Source organism: Natator depressus, chromosome 11 (genome assembly GCF_965152275.1).
Source record: "Natator depressus isolate rNatDep1 chromosome 11, rNatDep2.hap1, whole genome shotgun sequence".
Classification (NCBI taxonomy): domain Eukaryota; kingdom Metazoa; phylum Chordata; order Testudines; family Cheloniidae; genus Natator; species Natator depressus.
The window spans coordinates 31,279,743-31,297,365 of NC_134244.1; the positions used below are offsets into that span (position 1 = coordinate 31,279,743).

General features: G+C 43.1%; 1 long non-coding RNA gene across 1 annotated transcript; it reads right to left on the reverse strand.

Moving 5' to 3' along the window:
- Window positions 1–381: 381 nt before the first annotated feature.
- LOC141995576 (uncharacterized) lies at window positions 382–15,375 on the reverse strand. Its single transcript, XR_012641361.1, has 3 exons — window positions 15,087–15,375; window positions 13,873–13,948; window positions 382–1,125 (listed from the first exon to the last, which is right to left on the reverse strand). It is a non-coding gene; the product is annotated as an uncharacterized LOC141995576 (long non-coding RNA).
- Window positions 15,376–17,623: the final 2,248 nt, after the last annotated feature.

Sequence of the window (17,623 nt, forward strand, 5' to 3'; positions counted from 1 at the left end):
TCAGTATAACTTATGTCGCTCAGGGGTGTGTAAAAACACACCCCGAGCGACACAAGTTACACCAACAGAAGCGCTGGTGTCAACAGCACTATGTCAGCAGGAGAGCTTCTCCCACTGACATAGCTACCGCTGCTCATTTGGGGGTGGCTTAATTACATCAACAGGAAAACTCTCTCCCATCAGCTTAAAGCAGCTACACGGGAGATCTTACAGCAGCACAGCTGCATCGGTACATCAGTGCTGCTGTAAGCTCTCTAGGGTATACATGGTCTCAGTTGCGGAGAAAAGCTTGAAAAACATGAACCCTAAAGGCTCAAAACCCAGAATGCAACTCTCTAAAAATCTCATATTTTTTAAGCCAATCTCCTGATTTTGGGGGCCTGACTCATGATCTCTGAGCACTTGAAGTTGGTGTTATTGAAACCACTCCCACTGAAGCAGCAGGAATCACTAGGGATCCTGGCTGCTAAAGCCCTTATTCCATCGATTAATCCATCCTAGAAATTCTTGGGGATAGAAAGAGCCATTAATGGCCTGTTGTCTCATTGTCACAGGGACAGATCTTCAGACAATGGCAAACTCTTCCAGCTAGCTTACGATTCCTTCTGCTATAAAGCACTGACCTTATTCCACTATGCACAAGATGAGCACAACCTGCACTGCATGTTCTGAAAGCAACCTCAGTGTGCTTGGAAACAGTTCTTGACACTGTCTCTTCATTTTGAAAAAGGAGGCATGAAAAAGAGAAATGGATCAAAGCTGTTAGGTTTGGACCTAGGAGCTGGGGGTGGGGGAAGAAAATCAGATACAGGGGTATGGTGCATCTCATTATAGTGACCTGAGGCTTCTGTCAAATTTGGATTCAGGTTCAAATATCTCCAAAGTACAAGGTTTGGGTTCAGGCAAATAGAGTAAAACTCCCCAATGTCTCTGGCTGAAGTAAAGTATAAGAAGAGAATGAACTCCACTGAGAAGAGAGTCATTATAAATCAGATCACTCAGACGCCATTTTTATTTTCTTCTCTCCGGTAGCTGATTAAGTAGCTGGCAAAAGGAAGAAGTGTAATTTGTCATCTGACTAGGGACAAGAAACTGAAGTCTGCTTGCCGTGATGTTTCTGAACAGCTGGAAAAGAAAAGAGATAAAATCTCTGTTACTAATTTAATATTGGACATGTCAAAAATAACCCAGCAGTATATCAAAAGGCAGACAGAGTAAATGAGCTAAGGGGGTAGAGCCCGCTGTGAGATACTATTATACTTTATTTAAAGTGAGATGGAAGGTCCAAGATTTCTGTAAATCTCCTGTGACTGGCACATACCTGGTTATAGCCTTGATTAAGTCGCTCTCTCGGAGTAGCCCAAAATGATCTAGCAGGCAGCTATCTTTATATAATCCAATAGGACCCTTTTTTGGTAGTGTAATTGTTGCATGCCTGGTAGAGTGTGGTTTAAATATACTGCGGTCTATACCAAACTATCACTGCTACAACTTAGCTGTGAAAGGTATTTGAGTGAGCTGAACAGAGAGGATCGGGGGAGTGGTTATAAACAGCTATATAGCATCTCCTCAGCAGGGCAGCTGTTTGAAGCAGATAGGAATGTCAGCATGAAAGAAGTAATGGATCCAGATCATCTCTGTCAAACGGGATGTTTTGCTCCACTAGTTTTACAGAGATTTATTTGCCTTAGGCTTATTCTTATAAAGTAATCAGAAACCTTATGCATTTTGGTTTAAACATGGGACACACCTGGGTGCTAAAACCACAGTACTGAATGAGAAGCCACTTCCAATTTTAGTCAACCAAGAGGTGTATGAGAACAGATGCAGAAAAAATATACTACATACACTCTTAATACCGTTACCACATTGCAACCCTAAGTGATAGAATGCTTGGGAATCAGAGGAGTTAGCAGCTCATATAGAAGTTGTCCAGATATTCTGTCTAATATGGGTTATGTTATGTTGCAAGTGTTGGGATCAGCGTGACTAAAGCTCCTCTGTGGATTCATTTGTAGGATATCAGTTTTGGTGCTGACATACATAATGAAATTACCTTTGATTCATTCCATGAAATGAGATATGGGTCCTGGGATATTAGAGCCAATGGAGTTGTACCCAGGGCCGGCTCCAGCTTGTTTGCCGCCCCAAGCGGCGAAGGAAAAAACAAACAAACCAAGCCTGGTTGAACTGCCGCCGAAGAGGAAAAGAGGGACTGCAGGGCCTGCCGAATTGCCACCGAAGACCCGGACGTGCCGCCCCTTTCTATTGGCCGCCTCAGGCACCTGCTTTCTTCGCTGGTGCCTGGAGCCGGCCCTGGTTGTACCAGAGTGAAACTGGGGTAACAGATACATAATTCCGACCACTCGCCAAAGTTCAGAGGGCCGACTCAACATGAATCTTGTTGAATGGTGATGAGTGGATATGCAAAAGGAGCTTCTTCCTACCCTTTTCTTACTAGCTTTGCATTGTGATGTATCTCCTCCACGAAGACGGCAGTGGAGACCGCATGCCTGTGCCAAAATACAGTACTGTCCACCCCAAGCATTCAAAAACCACAAGTCAGGACCCCGAAAATCTTGAGATTGGCTTAAGAATCACAAAATTAAAAACTCCACAATACATTTTAGTCTCTTTTCATTTACTTTCATTTAAAAAAAAAATTTTTTTTTTAGGGTACACCAGGGACATGTTTTCAAGCTTTTCTCCACAACCATAAGGGCTAAAAATGTACTTTAAAAAAAAGAGCTGACATTCTCAATTATTGGCATGAGTCCAGGAGATGGGGTTTAAAGGAATATACCAAATATTACAAGACTTGTGAGAACATTGTAAGAGTTGGCATCACTGATTCTGGAGTAAGTCTACCCTGCAGAGATAATCTGGGCTCTTACCCTGGGTTTAGACCTAAGCCCCTCTACCATGCACACAGTCAGACAGGATTCATTTAACCTTCCAGGTTAAAAGGAAGGTTCATTTTGACTAGACTGTTTGTGCATGAGAAACTTTATTAAGAAGGATTGGTGGTTTGACCACAGCAGCACCAAGCTTTCCTAAGTGTAGCCAAAATGGAAGTATTCACCTGCTCACTGAAATCCAAACTGTACCTTTGGAAGTGAGTGAAGGTGCTTGTTTAATTCCATGCTCATTTTACCTTCTGCAGAATTCCTTCAGCTCCAAGACAAAAGGAGAAAGAAAATGGTACAGCCCACCCAAATTAGGATGGGGGCTAAAAGGACAACAGACCATGCAATCAAGAGTTCAGTGCTGGGACCATTAGCGAATAAATGATTAATAGATTGTATGAGCCACCTTGATTAATTGATCGTTCACCCAATCAGCTAAAATGGAGCAAGAGTACTCAGAAAAACCCAGGCAAGGGTTTAAATTAATGATAGTGGGGAGCAAGGAGCCAAGCTGAATCCCATCTCCTTCTGGCTGGCCAGTCGGTGGCAAAGCACCCACTAGTAGGCCCTGCATACAATTCCCACCCCCAGTGTGAGACTTTCCTGAACCCTGCAGATCCAATCAAGTCTCCCAGTCCCACCCATTAAGACAGGAGGGTGGCAGTCACTGCAGAGCAATTCATTGGTAGTCCCACTCTCATAATCATGTCAGGGAGTGACACGAGCCATTGCTGCAGCCTAAGCAGGGTACAGCAAAGGCCACTCTTTAAAAATTATGACTTTTAAATTATTTTTAATTATTTGCTTGTTCATCAGGATGGGATACAGCATTTGTTGGTTTGTTCTTGTCTCCCTCGATCCTTATCTCCCCATAGTTTTCCTCATATATACAATACAGTAATACACAGTATTCATAGCTTTTGAATGTAAGAAAAAGGCCAGTGGTGGACACAGCCTTACAGTGCACAGAGACACCCCTAGACATTACAGCACACTGTGCAATTATGTGAATTTTAAAAGAGTACTATGTTCACATGAAGACCTACAGTTTAATAGGAAGAAAGGCCGCACTGGAATTTAGCTGGGACGCTAGGAACTTTATTAATATTGGAATATTAAATGACCACAGATGGCTAGAAGCTCAGTTTTGTGTCTCAAACATACCACCTCCAACGCAACTCCTGTCCAGTACTGACAAAGAAGGAGGAGTGTCATTTTTTGACTCACCCACTACACTTCATCTAGCCCCTAAATTTTCCTTGGAGTCCTCCCACCCCAGGTCAAACTCTGCTTCGCTTTTGGGATCTGACAAAAATATAGCACTAGGCAAGCTGGGCATACTTGGAAGAGCTCTCCCATCTCCCTCCTGAGCTGGCCTTCCTGGTAGATAGGACCTGCCCAGTATGAATAATCCTCTTTTCTATCTAAGGAAATCATGTTTAAATTCCTTCACAGTTTGTCGGTCTGGTCTGGTTTCTGCCAGCAAACTCTTTTCTTTCCTCATTTTCTGACGATAATTATTGTTATTTTTGACTGGATAGATACTTAAAACCCCGGTCAGTCATGAACCCTTCCCTGGTATTTGGGCACCAACAGTTCTGAAATTAGTTATGAAAAAGAAATAATATTGAATAGGGACAGCAGAAGTGAAATCTAAGCTAATGTTGCTATGGTAGCCAGCGGCAACTACATTTGCTTAGAGCTGAAGGGTAAACAATTGGTTGTAGCTGGAGAAGGCTGGATGCTGACTAATATACACTAAAATTGAGGAAGTGGGAGGAAGAGAATAAAAGCCAAGAGCTTTCCTGGATGAATCTCTTCTGTAACTTTGATCATTTAATTAGAATACAAATAGAACTTCAGCACAGTTTTTTTGTGTTTCAATTTGATACAAGCAGTACAGTAATTTCACGCCACAGTCCAGGTCATCAGCAACAATAAGATGCCATAACAGGGCCTACTTTAAGTATTTTTTCCACTGCCACTAACATAGGTGGAGGAGAGGCAGAGGTTTGTAGGCTGTAAAGCTCTAGAATGTAAGAGCAGGCTTTTAATCAGCTGCAATTTTTAATTAAAAAAAACAAACCATTGGTGATAGACATAGCTTTCCAGTTAACCTTTTATTGGTTCTTAAGGAGATCTGCAGAGGGGAATAAGCTTGTACCATTTCCCCGTTTTATGATGTATGAAGACCTGAGAGGTTTGTTTAAGGACATTGGGAGCCAAGGCAAAGGATGGGGAAGGGTTCTGCCTTTTTAAAAAATGCAGGTCTTGTTTGCACAATTTTTCTGCAGGGAGAGAACTAGCAACATTATTAAATCATTAAAAATGAAACCTGATGAATTGTGAGGGGAAGCAACTTTCATTCAGACTTTGTGAAATGTTTTTTCTTTATTTTTGTTAACATACTTAACTCAGATGCTTGGGAAACTCTTAGGAGAAAAGATGTCTTTGATAAAGATTCAACATTTCTACACCATCAAAAAGCCAGAGAAAGCTCATATCAAAAACAAAAACAAGAAAGGGGGAATCATATTTGACTTCCCTAATATTCTTAAGGTAAAAAACAAGCAGAAAAATGAATGTTTCCTCAAAATTAATAATTACTAGAGTGTCAATTAATCACAGTTAACTCACATGATTAACTCAAAAGAATTAATTGCAATTTAAAAAGTTAATCATGATTAATCACACTGTTAACCATAGAATACCAATTGACATTTATTTAATATTTTTGGATGTTTTTCTACATTTTAAAATATATTAATTTCTGTTACACCACAGAATACAAAGTGTACAGTGCTCACTTTATATTATTTTTATTACAAATATTTGCACTGTAAAAATTATAAAATAAATAGTATTTTTCAATTAACCTCATACAAGCACTGTAGTGCAATCTCTTTATCATGAAAGTTGAATTTACAAATGCGGATTTTTTTGTTGTTACATAACTGCTCTCAAAAACAAAACAATGTAAATCTTTAGAACCTACAAGTCCACTCAGTCCTACTTCTTGTTCAGTCAAACGTTAAGACAAACAAGTTTGTTTACATTTACAGGAGATGCTGCTGCCTGCTTCTTATTTAAAACGTCACCTGAAAGTGAGAACAGGCGCTTGCATGGCACTTTTGTAGTCGGCGTTGCATGGTATTTACGTGCCAGATATGCTAAACATTTGTATGCTCCATGCTTCTGCCACCTTTCCAGAGGACATGCTTCCATGCTGATGATGCTTGTTTAAAAATAATGCGTTAATTAAATTTATGACTGAACTCCTTGGGGGAGAATTGTATGTCTCCTGCTCTGTGTTTTACACACAACCTTCCATATATTTTATGTTATTGCAGTCTCGGATGATGACCCAGCACATGTTCGTTTTAAGAATACTTTCACTGCAGATTTGACAAAATGCAAAGAAGATTCCAATGTGCGATTTCTAAAGATACCTACAGCACTCGACCCAAGGTTTAAGAATCTGAAAAGCCTTCCAAAATCTGAGAGGGGTGGGGTGTGGAGCATGTTTTCAGAAGTCTTAAAAGAGCAACACTCCGTAATGCGGAAACTACAGAACCCGAACCACCAAAAAAGAAAATCAACCTTCTGCTGGTGGCATCTGACTCGGATGATGAAAATGAACATGCGTCGGTCTGCACTGCTTTGGATCGTTACTGAGCAGAACCCGTCATCAGCATGGACGCATGTTCTCTGGAATGATGAGTGAAGCATGAAGAGATATATGAATCTTTAGTGCATCTGGCACGTAAATATCTTGCAATGCCGGCTACAACAGTGCCATGCAAATGCCTGTTCTCACTTTCAGGTGACATTGTAAACAAGAAGCGGGCAGCATTATCTCCTGTAAATTGTAACCACATTTGGTTGTCTGAGCGATTGGCTGAAGTAGGACTGAGTGGACTTATAGGCTTTGAAGTTTTACATTGAAAAATAAAACAATGCAGTTATTTTTTGCACATAATTCTACATTTGTAAGTTCAACTTTCATGATAAAGAGATTGCATTACAGTACTTGTTTGAGGTGAATTGAAAAATACTATTTCTTTTGTTTTTACAGTGCAAATATTTGTAATAAAAATAAATATAAAGTGAGCACTATATACTTTGTATTCTGTGTTGTAAGTGAAATCAATATATTTGAAAATGAAGAAAACATCCAAAAATATTTAAATAAATGGTATTCCATTATTAACAGTCCTATTAATCACAATTGATTTTTTAATCACTTGACAGCCCTTTAATTAAAAAAATTAAATTGACATTTGATAGGTAGACTATTTAGAGAGTCAATGGCTTTGTTGTGCTGTGGTTTATGTATTGAAACTGAAGTGAAATATCATTGTTTTACAATAACTGAGATACATATGCAATACATGCTTGATAGGTGAACAAACATGAACTTTGCTCTCAGTTTCACAAATGGCTTTGTAAGAGTCTCATGTGCAAACCCTGCCTTGACCACTCTTGATCTTTTCCCTTGCTAACAAGATAGGATCTGCTGTGTTATTGGTTTATTTATTAATCCATGTTATTGTATTCAGATTAGGAAAAATCCCTCATTTTTTATTTCAGTTATGATATGTTCTTCTCCCTAGACCACTTTTGGTTTTTAGTTGCAGTAGGGCTAGTGAGTTAGTTTTCCAGATAAGGATACTTCAGACTCTCGGGTAACCGAGTCCGCCTGTGTTGTTGTGCTGTTCACTACTCCCACTTCAATAGGTGCTGCATGATGTGGAGCAGGAGTTTATTTAATGCTGAGAGCTGTGTGGGCTCCCTTAGGAATCGGCATGTTTTCCCAGACCTGGGTGGGACCACACCAGTGGTGGTTACCCTCTTCTGTTTAATAGGGAAGCGGAATATAGCCCTTATTCTCTTGCTCCACACCGCTCCTCCCCATGCCATTTTGAGCATATTACCTATCCCCTCCCCCTCAACTCCATAGATCCACCCAGCCATGTCTCCCCCTGCAGCCATCTGGCATGGAATGGCAGCTGGGCCTGGTCTGGATCATAACCCTTGCAGCTGCAGATCTGAATCCACTAGCTTTGCAGGGGGATCCAAATTTGCTTGAAATGCTCCTTTTCCCAGGACCACATTATCCAAGGACTGTACCCCACCCTCCCACAGAAAAATACATGGGAAGGGATTGAAGACTTGTGACACTGGGTAGGGATTTCAACATTGAGGAAGGTGCTGGGAGCACTCGCCCTCAAACTCCTGCTACCTGGGCATCCCCAGGAAACTTCACTACATCCTCACGGACCCCAGCCAGGCTATCTACACCAAGGTATATGCAGTATCTAAGATTCCAGGTCAGTCTGGGCCAATCCTCCTCCTACTGATTTAAACAGGAGCAAGATTATTCCCCTTCACACCAATCTGGACCTCCTCCTCAGAGCAGCCATCCAACCACCACACTGCCACCTGGGTGATGAATAAAGGCTATTACAGTGAGGTAATTCCCACTCAGAACCAGCCGGACATGTTTTCACATAACTAGCAGAGGCATCTGAAAACCTTGCAGCACTAGAGAGTTGGGACATATCTTTCCCGTACATAGCCTTTCATAGGGCATGGCTACACTTGCAGAGGTAGAGCACTTTGAGTTAAACCAGCCTTCAGAGAGCGCAGTAGGGAAAGCGCTGCAATCTGTCCACACTGACAGCTACAAGTGCACTGGCATGGCCACATTAGCAGCTTTTGCAATGGCCACAGAGAGCAATGCATTGTGGTAGCTATCCCAGCATGCAAGTGGCTGCAACATGCTTTTCAAATGGGGGTGGGGGTGGAGTGGAGTGGAGTGTGACAGGGAGTGTGTTGTGTGTATGTGGGGGAAAAAAGAGTGGGTTTTGGGGGCGGCTGAGAGCATGTCAGCATGCTGTCTTGTAACTTCAGACAGCAGCAGACCCTCCTCCCCTCCGCCCCGCCTCTCTCTCTCACACAGCATTCCACAGTAATGGTTGCTTTGTCTTGGAGCAGATAAGCATGCCGGCTGTCAGAAATGGAGCTTTGAAAGGGCATATCCGCATTCCTACAGCAAGTTCAAAACAATGAGATGAGTGGCCACTTGACCTAAGGGGATTATGGGATGTTTCCGGAGGCTGATCAGAGCACAGTAAAGCAACACCTCGTTCACACTGACACCCAGGCGTTTCAGCCAAGGCGCAACAAGCGTTAATCTTCTCGCCGAGGTGGAGTACCAGGAGCGCTCTACGTGCCTTGCCAGTGTGGATGGGTAGTGAGATAGTGCGCCCGGGGCTGCTTTAATGCACTCTAACTCGCAAGTGTAGCCAAGCCCATAGATGCTCATGATGGCTGAAGCAATGCTTTGGGGATAACCAATAGGAGTATTTGAGTAGGGCAAATTATATTACTTGGCCTGTTCATGTATAATTCTTACACATCCTGAGTCCATTCCCCAATCTCTAAACCGCACTTGTAAGACAAGGATTTGTCTGCTTATAGAGTGGGGTAAAGCAAGACCCCATGTTCTCCCTAGCAAACTGAATTTAAATCCTGCAGCAAATGTAACCCCCATTTGGAGTTTGCCAGTTCCAGGAACTCTGGACTGAGCCTCTAAGGCAGTGATCCCCAAACTTTTGAGGGTCACGCCCCCCCTTACTCCTGTTCACGCCCCTCCCCCCAAGAGCCGGGGCCAGGAGCAGGGCCGCAGTACTGGGGCGGGGGAGGGACACAGACCGGGGTAAGAGGGCTAAAGCTAAGGCCGCAGCTGGGGGTGGGTCTGAGAGTAGGGCCAGGGCCGGGAACGGAGCCATGGCCAGGGGCTGCGGCTGGGGGTGGGGGTGGGTCCACAGCAGAACTGGGTGGTGCTCTCTTCCCACCCCTATGGGGGCTGGCCTGGGGGGCACGCCCCACAGTTTGGGGACCTCTGCTCTAAGGGGTACAACAATTACAGATACCAGAGCCCTCTGAAACCATTTTCCAGCATGCTTGGAGTCGGGGTAGGGATGAATGATGTATTTTATAAAGCATTATATACAAATAACAAGAATGACACAAATCTACCTCCCACACATAACAGTGTTCTGCCTAAACAAGGGCATGATCCTGAGGGGTACTGAACACCTGTAGTTCCCACTGTAGTCAACAGGAGTTTGAGGGTGCTCAGCTTCCCTCAAAAATCAAGTCTAGGGTGCAGTTACGCCACTGCAGTGCTTCAGTATAGACACTACCTCTGCCAACGGGAGGGAGGCGATAACGAGACTGATGGAAGAATTTTTCTGTTGACTAAGAGCTGTCTACACTGGGAGTTAGGTCAGTGCAGGTACATCTCTCAGGGGTGTTGATTTTTCACCACAGAGAACCACAAAGCTATCCTTATAGCCAGGGCCCTCCATAGTTCACATCAGAAGCAGAACCCATCCCCACTGTGGAACTGTACTTCAGAATCTAATCTTTCATTTGTATAGGTCAGTGGGTCCCAAACTGGGGTTCGCGAACCCCTGGGGGTTTGCACAATGTTACAGGGGGTTTGCCAGAAAAATGTTCTTAATGACAACCAGAGGACCTCAGGCATGGGAGGCAGCAGGTGGGACCCAGTTGCAGAGCAGACAGCCCGAGCCCTGTGGAGTGCTGAGAGGGCAGTCGAGCCCCGGTCAGCGGAGGCGCCGGCAGCCCAAGCCCTATGCAGCATGGGGCCGTGCAGTTGGGGCGGGCCATTCGAGCCCCACGGAGTGTGCAGCCGAGCCCCAGTCAGCGGAGCGGCTGGCAGCCTGAGCCCACGGCAGTTGGGGCTGGCAGCCTGAGCCCCGTGGAGCTTGGGGGCCGGACAGTTAGGGCCGGCAGCCCGAGCCCTGTTGCGGGCGGTGAGGCAGCTGGGACCCCAGGCATGCAGGTGGCATGGGGAAGTTGGGTGGCATGAGTGGCATAGTGAGCGGTGGGCCATGCTATATGTAGGGGGTGGTCCAGGCTAATTTGTCCCTCATGGAGCACTCCCCTAGGGATGGCCCTAGTGGGGGAAGAAAAGGTGTTTGTGGCCAAACCAGCGAGAACCACATTATAGTCAATGTAGCAGCGATAAGGTGTCTCACTAATTCGATACCAAGTCATTTTCTCTGGAGTGCTGTTTTGCTTCAGTGAGAGGTAAGTGAATCTTCTCATTTTCTAGTTTGTTGGTTGTTAGCATCATGCTGAGGAGATTTACATTTAAAGCCCTGGAAATATTCATTTTTATTCATTCACAAGTTTTCGCATTTTAGTGAAAGGGGTTCACGGGTTGTTTAAGTTTGAGAACCACCGATATAGGAGTATGTATATTTCTAGCCCAGTTAGTAACAAATATAACCTTGAAAACGTGTACTAACATTAAATTGTGGTGAGTGCCAGTGTCTACTGGCAGCTTGAAACAACAGCTATGACAAGTCTCAACTATCCCATTCATTTTAATAGACTGAAATAATTTAAATTGTCATCTTTGGGTTTCAGAGTTAACAATGCTGATCTTTAAAATGGATATATTAATTGAATTTACTTATACCACAATTCCAGTCTGCCCCCTAATCCTTCCCAGAGATCAAAAGCCCCAGATGCCTGGTACTCAGCTGGCAAAATGTTATGTTTTGCTCATATGCTTTGCTGGAGCAGGACCAGAGAGCGAAGAATTTTGCAGACTCAAGCCTTAACTGAGCATCTGGCCCTTAACCTCAGAAATACATTAGAGCTCAGTCTAGCAATACTGTATTATACCCAATATTAGACTAAGCTAATATTTAGGAAGCAGTCACTTTGTCTTTTGTGTTTGGTTACTGGAGGCTGCAGATCTTTTATTTTATTAATTCAACATAGGTAACATTTACTGATCCCTTTAAATTGGCATTGACCATCTGAGACTCTCTGCTCTTTCTAGCTGTTTTAATTTTAACTCAAGCTCTGAATATCTTCTCTTGCCCCCTTATGAAAACAATGTGATTTGGTAACTTGTATATATTTCTTTTAATATACTGTAATGAAAGGCATATCTATTCCATAGTGATTGGCACAGGATAGATGCCTGAATGAATAGAATGATCTATAGCAGTGATTTTCAACCTGTGGTCCACGGACCTCAGGGGTCCGCAGACTATATCTAAGGGGTCTATGAAAGGTGACTATGAAAATAACATTTCAGGTCACAGAAAAGGCATTCCGTTTTTCTGATCAATCAAAAGTATGTGAATACCCCCACCTACAGGTCAAAACCCAGAAGTGTTGTCATTAACATAGAAGCCCACAGTTTAACGCCCTTTCTCATGCTGCGATAGATGCCATGGCAAGCACGTGCAACAACATTTATCGTTTAATTCTGTTCAGTCAGTTTTCAGTCTTAGATTTCCATGGAAGGGGTTCGCGGACTACAGGTTGAATTTCCAAAGGGTCCCGCACCTCCATTTGAAATTTTTTAGGGGTCCGTAAATGAAAAAAGTTTAAAAACCACTGATCTATATATTCAACTTGTGCATTATTTTTAAATTAATTTTTATATCTGCTTGTAATATACATGTCAGTGTGCCTTCCTTTTTTAAAGGATGTTCTTTATCATCTAGATAAAATAGTTACTGTTAGTGCTGTAGAGTGAATGTAAATATTTATCAATTAACCTGTTTGTAGATTTACAGATACACCACAAGTTTGGTATGGACCAAAGTCTGATTAACATTCTTACTTTGTTTGCCAGATCAAAGTATGATTATTTATAAAGAATTACATGGGAGGGGGTTAGTTTTGCTTTAAAAAAAAAAAAGAGCCATACTCTTGTTTCAAAAGAAAAACCTATAGTAAGTTCTTCAGTGCCGAGGTTGTCTCTTACTGTGTGTATGTACAACATTTAGCCTAGAGGCTCTGATCTCAGTTGGGCCTCTAGGCACCACTGTAATACAAATAATTAAGAAACACCAAGAGTTCAGAAGTTGCGAGCAATCTGCCAGTGTCAAAGATGTGTATTGTGTTGGGGAAAAGGAGATTGCAGTTTTCAAGTTTTTGGGGCAATTCATGCTAACCATATGAAAACCTTTTTTCTAAAATAGGGGTCGGCAACCTTTCAGAAGTGACAGGTTTCAGAGTAACAGCCGTGTTAGTCTGTATTCGCAAAAAGAAAAGGAGTACTAGTGGCACCTTAGAGACTAACCAATTTATTTGAGCATAAGCTTTCGTGAGCTACAGCTCACTTCATCGGATGCATTCAGTGGAAAATACAGTGAGGAGATTTATATACACACAGAACATGAAAAAATGGGTGTTATCATACACACTGTAAGGAGAGTGATCACTTAAGATGAGCTATTACCAGCTGGGTATTTGATCACTCTCAAATAAATTGGTTAGTCTCTAAGGTGCCACTAGTACTCCTTTTCTTTCAGAAGTGGTGTGCCAAGTCTTCATTTATTCACTCTAATTTAAGGTTTTGCATGCCAGTAATACATTTTAATGTTTTTAGGTGGTCTCTTTCTATAAGTCTATAATATAACACTAAATTGTTGTTGTATGTAAAGTAAATAAGGTTTTTAAAATGTTTAAGAAGCGTCATTTAAAAAATTATATTAAAATGCAGAGCCCCTGGACCGGTGGCGAGGACAGGGCAGTGTGAGTGCCACTGAAAATCAGCTCACGTGCCACATTTGGCACGCATGCCATAGGTGGCCTACCCCGATTTAGAAGGTATGAAAATTACTTTGACTGTATCCCTTCAAGTTGATGTAGCAGGCCTATATTTTATTCTGTATTGCCCAAAGATTGCACCTGTGATCTTCTACTGGATTGTCTGTCAGAATTTTCTTTGCTACTTTTTTATATTAAGTAATAATATAATAACTAATAAATTCACAATCTGAATAAAATTTGAGATGATTATAGTTGTGAGGAAATAATTTAAACAATAATTCATTTATATGATCCAAACTAGCTAATAAAGCACCTTCTTTTTGTCACAAAAATATTTTTTGGTCAAGCTTACCTTAAGAGCTGAAAACTATGTGTACTGACTGGCATTCCAGATGAGACATAACCACCATTGTGGGAGGCAGCATGATCTGAAGGAGTGAACACAGGGTTGAGAAGTCACATTTCATGTACAGATTGATACATGCAGTCACATACCATGCTGGTGGGTGCATTAAAAATAGAGAGCCAGAAATCCTGGATTTTGTTAATGCAAGTGGTAGCACCCTAGCAGCAGTTTGGTTAGTTCTCAGCTTGCTTTCTGTTTCAGAAATATCCAGCCTAGATGATTTTTCTTTCCCCCCAAAGATGAGGGAATTTCTGGTCAATCTCACAGATTTGTTATTGAAATTAATCTATTTAGCACAGTAAATGTTCAAGGTGCTTGGCACATCCCCTGCCCAAAAGAATTTACAAACTAAGATAAATACAACAAACAAGTACAAGACTAGACCTGGGAGAACAGCCCAAGTAAGGAGAGCTTATAGGTGAAGAGGAGAAGAAAGGCTGCTTGGCAAAGGTGGATTTTAATAGAAATAAATAAAATTCCACCACCTAGCTCTTACAGAGCACTTTTCATATGCAGTTCTTAAAGCATCTTACAGAGGTGGTCTGTATCATTATCTCCATTTTTTAACAGGAGGGGAAATGACTTGTTCAAGGTCAGCAAGCCAGTGGCAGAGCCAGGAATAGAACCCAGGATCTGAAGGAAGAGAAAGAAATGGATTGGGAGGGGAAGACAGAGACAGAAATTTGGGTGATTGCTCCATGCAAAAGCAAGAGTGCAAGAAAGAATTAAGAGGTGGTGACATGTATGGGAGGAGTAAATAGTGAGCGAGAGAGCAGAAGGAAATGACATCAGGGAGGGAGGTGTGCGGGGTGAAGCTTTAAGGTGATGAGAAGGACCTCAGATTTAATGTAGTATGAGACAGGAAGGGATTTGAGGCAGCGGGTGTGCACTGAGTGGCAGGAGAAAGATGGCTTTAGCAGCTGTGTTTTGACTAGACTGGAAAGAGGAAGAGGAGCTAGAAAGAAGCATTTGCTAACCAGAGCAAGGACAAGGGACTTAACAGAAAGAGTGGTCAGGAAAGGGCATATTTGTTGATGTTCAAGAGGAAGATAAGAAGTGACAAGCCTTAATCAGACAGACTGAATATAAAGAGGGAACCAAAGATTATACTGAGTTTGAAAGCTTGGGAGATGGGAATGGTGACATCATTTTTATTTTACCTGTGTCCCTCTCTTTCCCTTGTCTTTTCCATCTAGTGGATTCACCCGTACATGTAATAAGCCTCTAATAAGATTTGATCTCTTGGCAGCATCTCCACACTACAGTAAGAGTAGCCTCAGAAAGCTGGGTTGCTTACATGATCCATGACACTCTTCATTGCCATAGACACTGAAAGAGTTGCAGAAGGAGGCAGGGTCATTTTCCAAGTGCCAGATCTGATTTGTCAAGGCATTATAGGCTGCAGTGTGCCACATGCAGCCCATGGTTCTATTTTGTGCACAAAGGCATATCTTTACTTGATCCATTGTGACTTGCCCCATTTTTTCCAATCTGCCCAACTAAAGATCCCGTGATTGGAGGGAAGGTGACCCGCAAGTCTTTGACCCAAGTTATAAAAAAAAAAAAAAATCCTTACAATTTTTCTTATATGTATGGTAATATTGGGTCCCTAAGGTCTTTAATATGTAACCCTCCTGCCCGTCAGAGTTGGCAGCAACAAGGGCCTGGTTCAATATCTAGGGGATCCATTCCAATAACACAATGCAAACCGGCTCGAGCCCCCACCCAGTGACCTGGGACAAATATATACCACCCCCGCTGGGCACCTCCAAGAGGCAATACTTCCCCTCTCACAAGCACATAGTCTGAGTGTAGCAAAAAGCCTTTTAATAATGGAGAGAAACAATGTGGCATTATGTTGGGGAAATACCACCAACAGGATTCATAACACAACCCATGAGCAAAAAAAACCCACCCCAAGCAAATTGGGGCATGCCCCTTTCCCTTTGGTTCTTGAGTCCAGCAACCCCAAATCACCCAAAGTCCCAAAAGTCCAATGACCCAAAAGTCTCTGTCCCTGGTCAGGGCAGCCCCAGAGTTTGAAAGTTTATCTGCGGAGCTTTACCTCCCAACCTGGGTGGAGATGGGACGGGGGTAAGAGACACCTAACATGATCTGAAGCTGACCGCCCCGCAGCTCCATAGGCCTTTGCTCCGCTCCGCCAGCCACCCCACAAACTCCTTCGCTTCGCTCCGCTCCGCGTCCCACCAGCAGCTCCCGCCGTCCCACGAACTGCTCCACCAGCTGGTCCACAAACTGCTCCGCGTCCCACCAGCAGCTCCCGCCGTCCTATGAACTGCTCCACCAGCCTGTCCAGCCGTCCCGCAAACTGCTCCACACTATATCTTCAGGCTCCCCCACTACTTCACACAATGCTCAGTGATTTCAGCTCTTAGTCAGTTCAGCTCTTTGGTGAATTCAGCTTGTAGTAGGGGAGCCTCAGTGCTGGTGCACTGTTAGCCCAAAGTGAGCTCAGCAGCCTGTAACTAGACTTCTAATGAAATCAAAATTAGTTCTGATATTCTACTGTGGAGAGAGGAAGAAGTGCAATTAGCATGTAAGGCCCTCACCAAGGGGCCCATGCCACCAAGTATTAATACCTGTCCCCAGCCTCTCTCAATTCACAGAGTTTTGGAACCCATGACCCTTGCCTAGCAAGTGCCACTTAGTTGATGGTGAGTCCCTCCATCATAACAAAAGGCCAAGTACAGTTCCAAGCACAGTTCCCATAATCAGGGTAATAACAATTTATTCTTCCTGCCCCAATAACAGAGACACTGGGGATCCCACAGCAGCCAAAGTGACCATTTGGGCAGCTATGGCCTCATTCTAGGCGGGGTGGGTGTGCCTATGCAAATGAGATCGGCCCCTGAAGTTCTTTTCCACAACTTGCCACACCTCACCACCAGATGTCAGGGTGGAGCTCATCCTGACACTGCTTACAAATACATATTTTAATTTAGTTCATTAATTTGCTGCTGCAGCTTATTTTCCTACCTTTCAAAAAGGGTTTCCAACTTTGAGAGACAAACACTCCACCCCCCCCAGTGCTACATCCTCAGTTTCAGTGAACACCTGCCTTAATCCAAAAAGGATGCAGAGAAAAAGCATTGCAGGCATATGCAGGGGTATATGGAATTTCAAGGCAAAAAATCATAATAGATGTATTTAAGATTCAAACTACATTTTAAAAAACTTATGTATGTCTCTCTTTCTCCAGAAAATTAGAGAAGTAGGTTTTCAATAAGCAGTGAGAATTTGCTTAGTTTTGATCCACTAGATAGTAGCATCCAGTGCAATACGTTAGCATACTTGCTTCGCACTTATGGTGACCTGGGATCTGCTTCTTCACTGCTTTACATTTTGGGTAGTCATCTGCATCTATGCAGAGTCAGTGTAAAATGCAGTCATCTGGGTTTGGTAGCAGTTTGCGTCAATTTGCACACATGTGACTGCACAAGGAATGCAGCAGTGCAGGAGCGAGGCACCTGGTCACAAGAAAACGTGGATTGAAGAGGAGATCACCATCAAATACTGCTACACAATTTAGTACAATAGGTGGCAAGGTAGGCCAAGGACTAACAGCAGGGGACAGGAAACAGAGGGACTGGCATAGCTGTGTGGAGAAAACTTGCACAATATGTTCCTGCTGGTCCTAGTTCAAGGCACCAGTATTAGTTCCTTACACTGGTGCGTA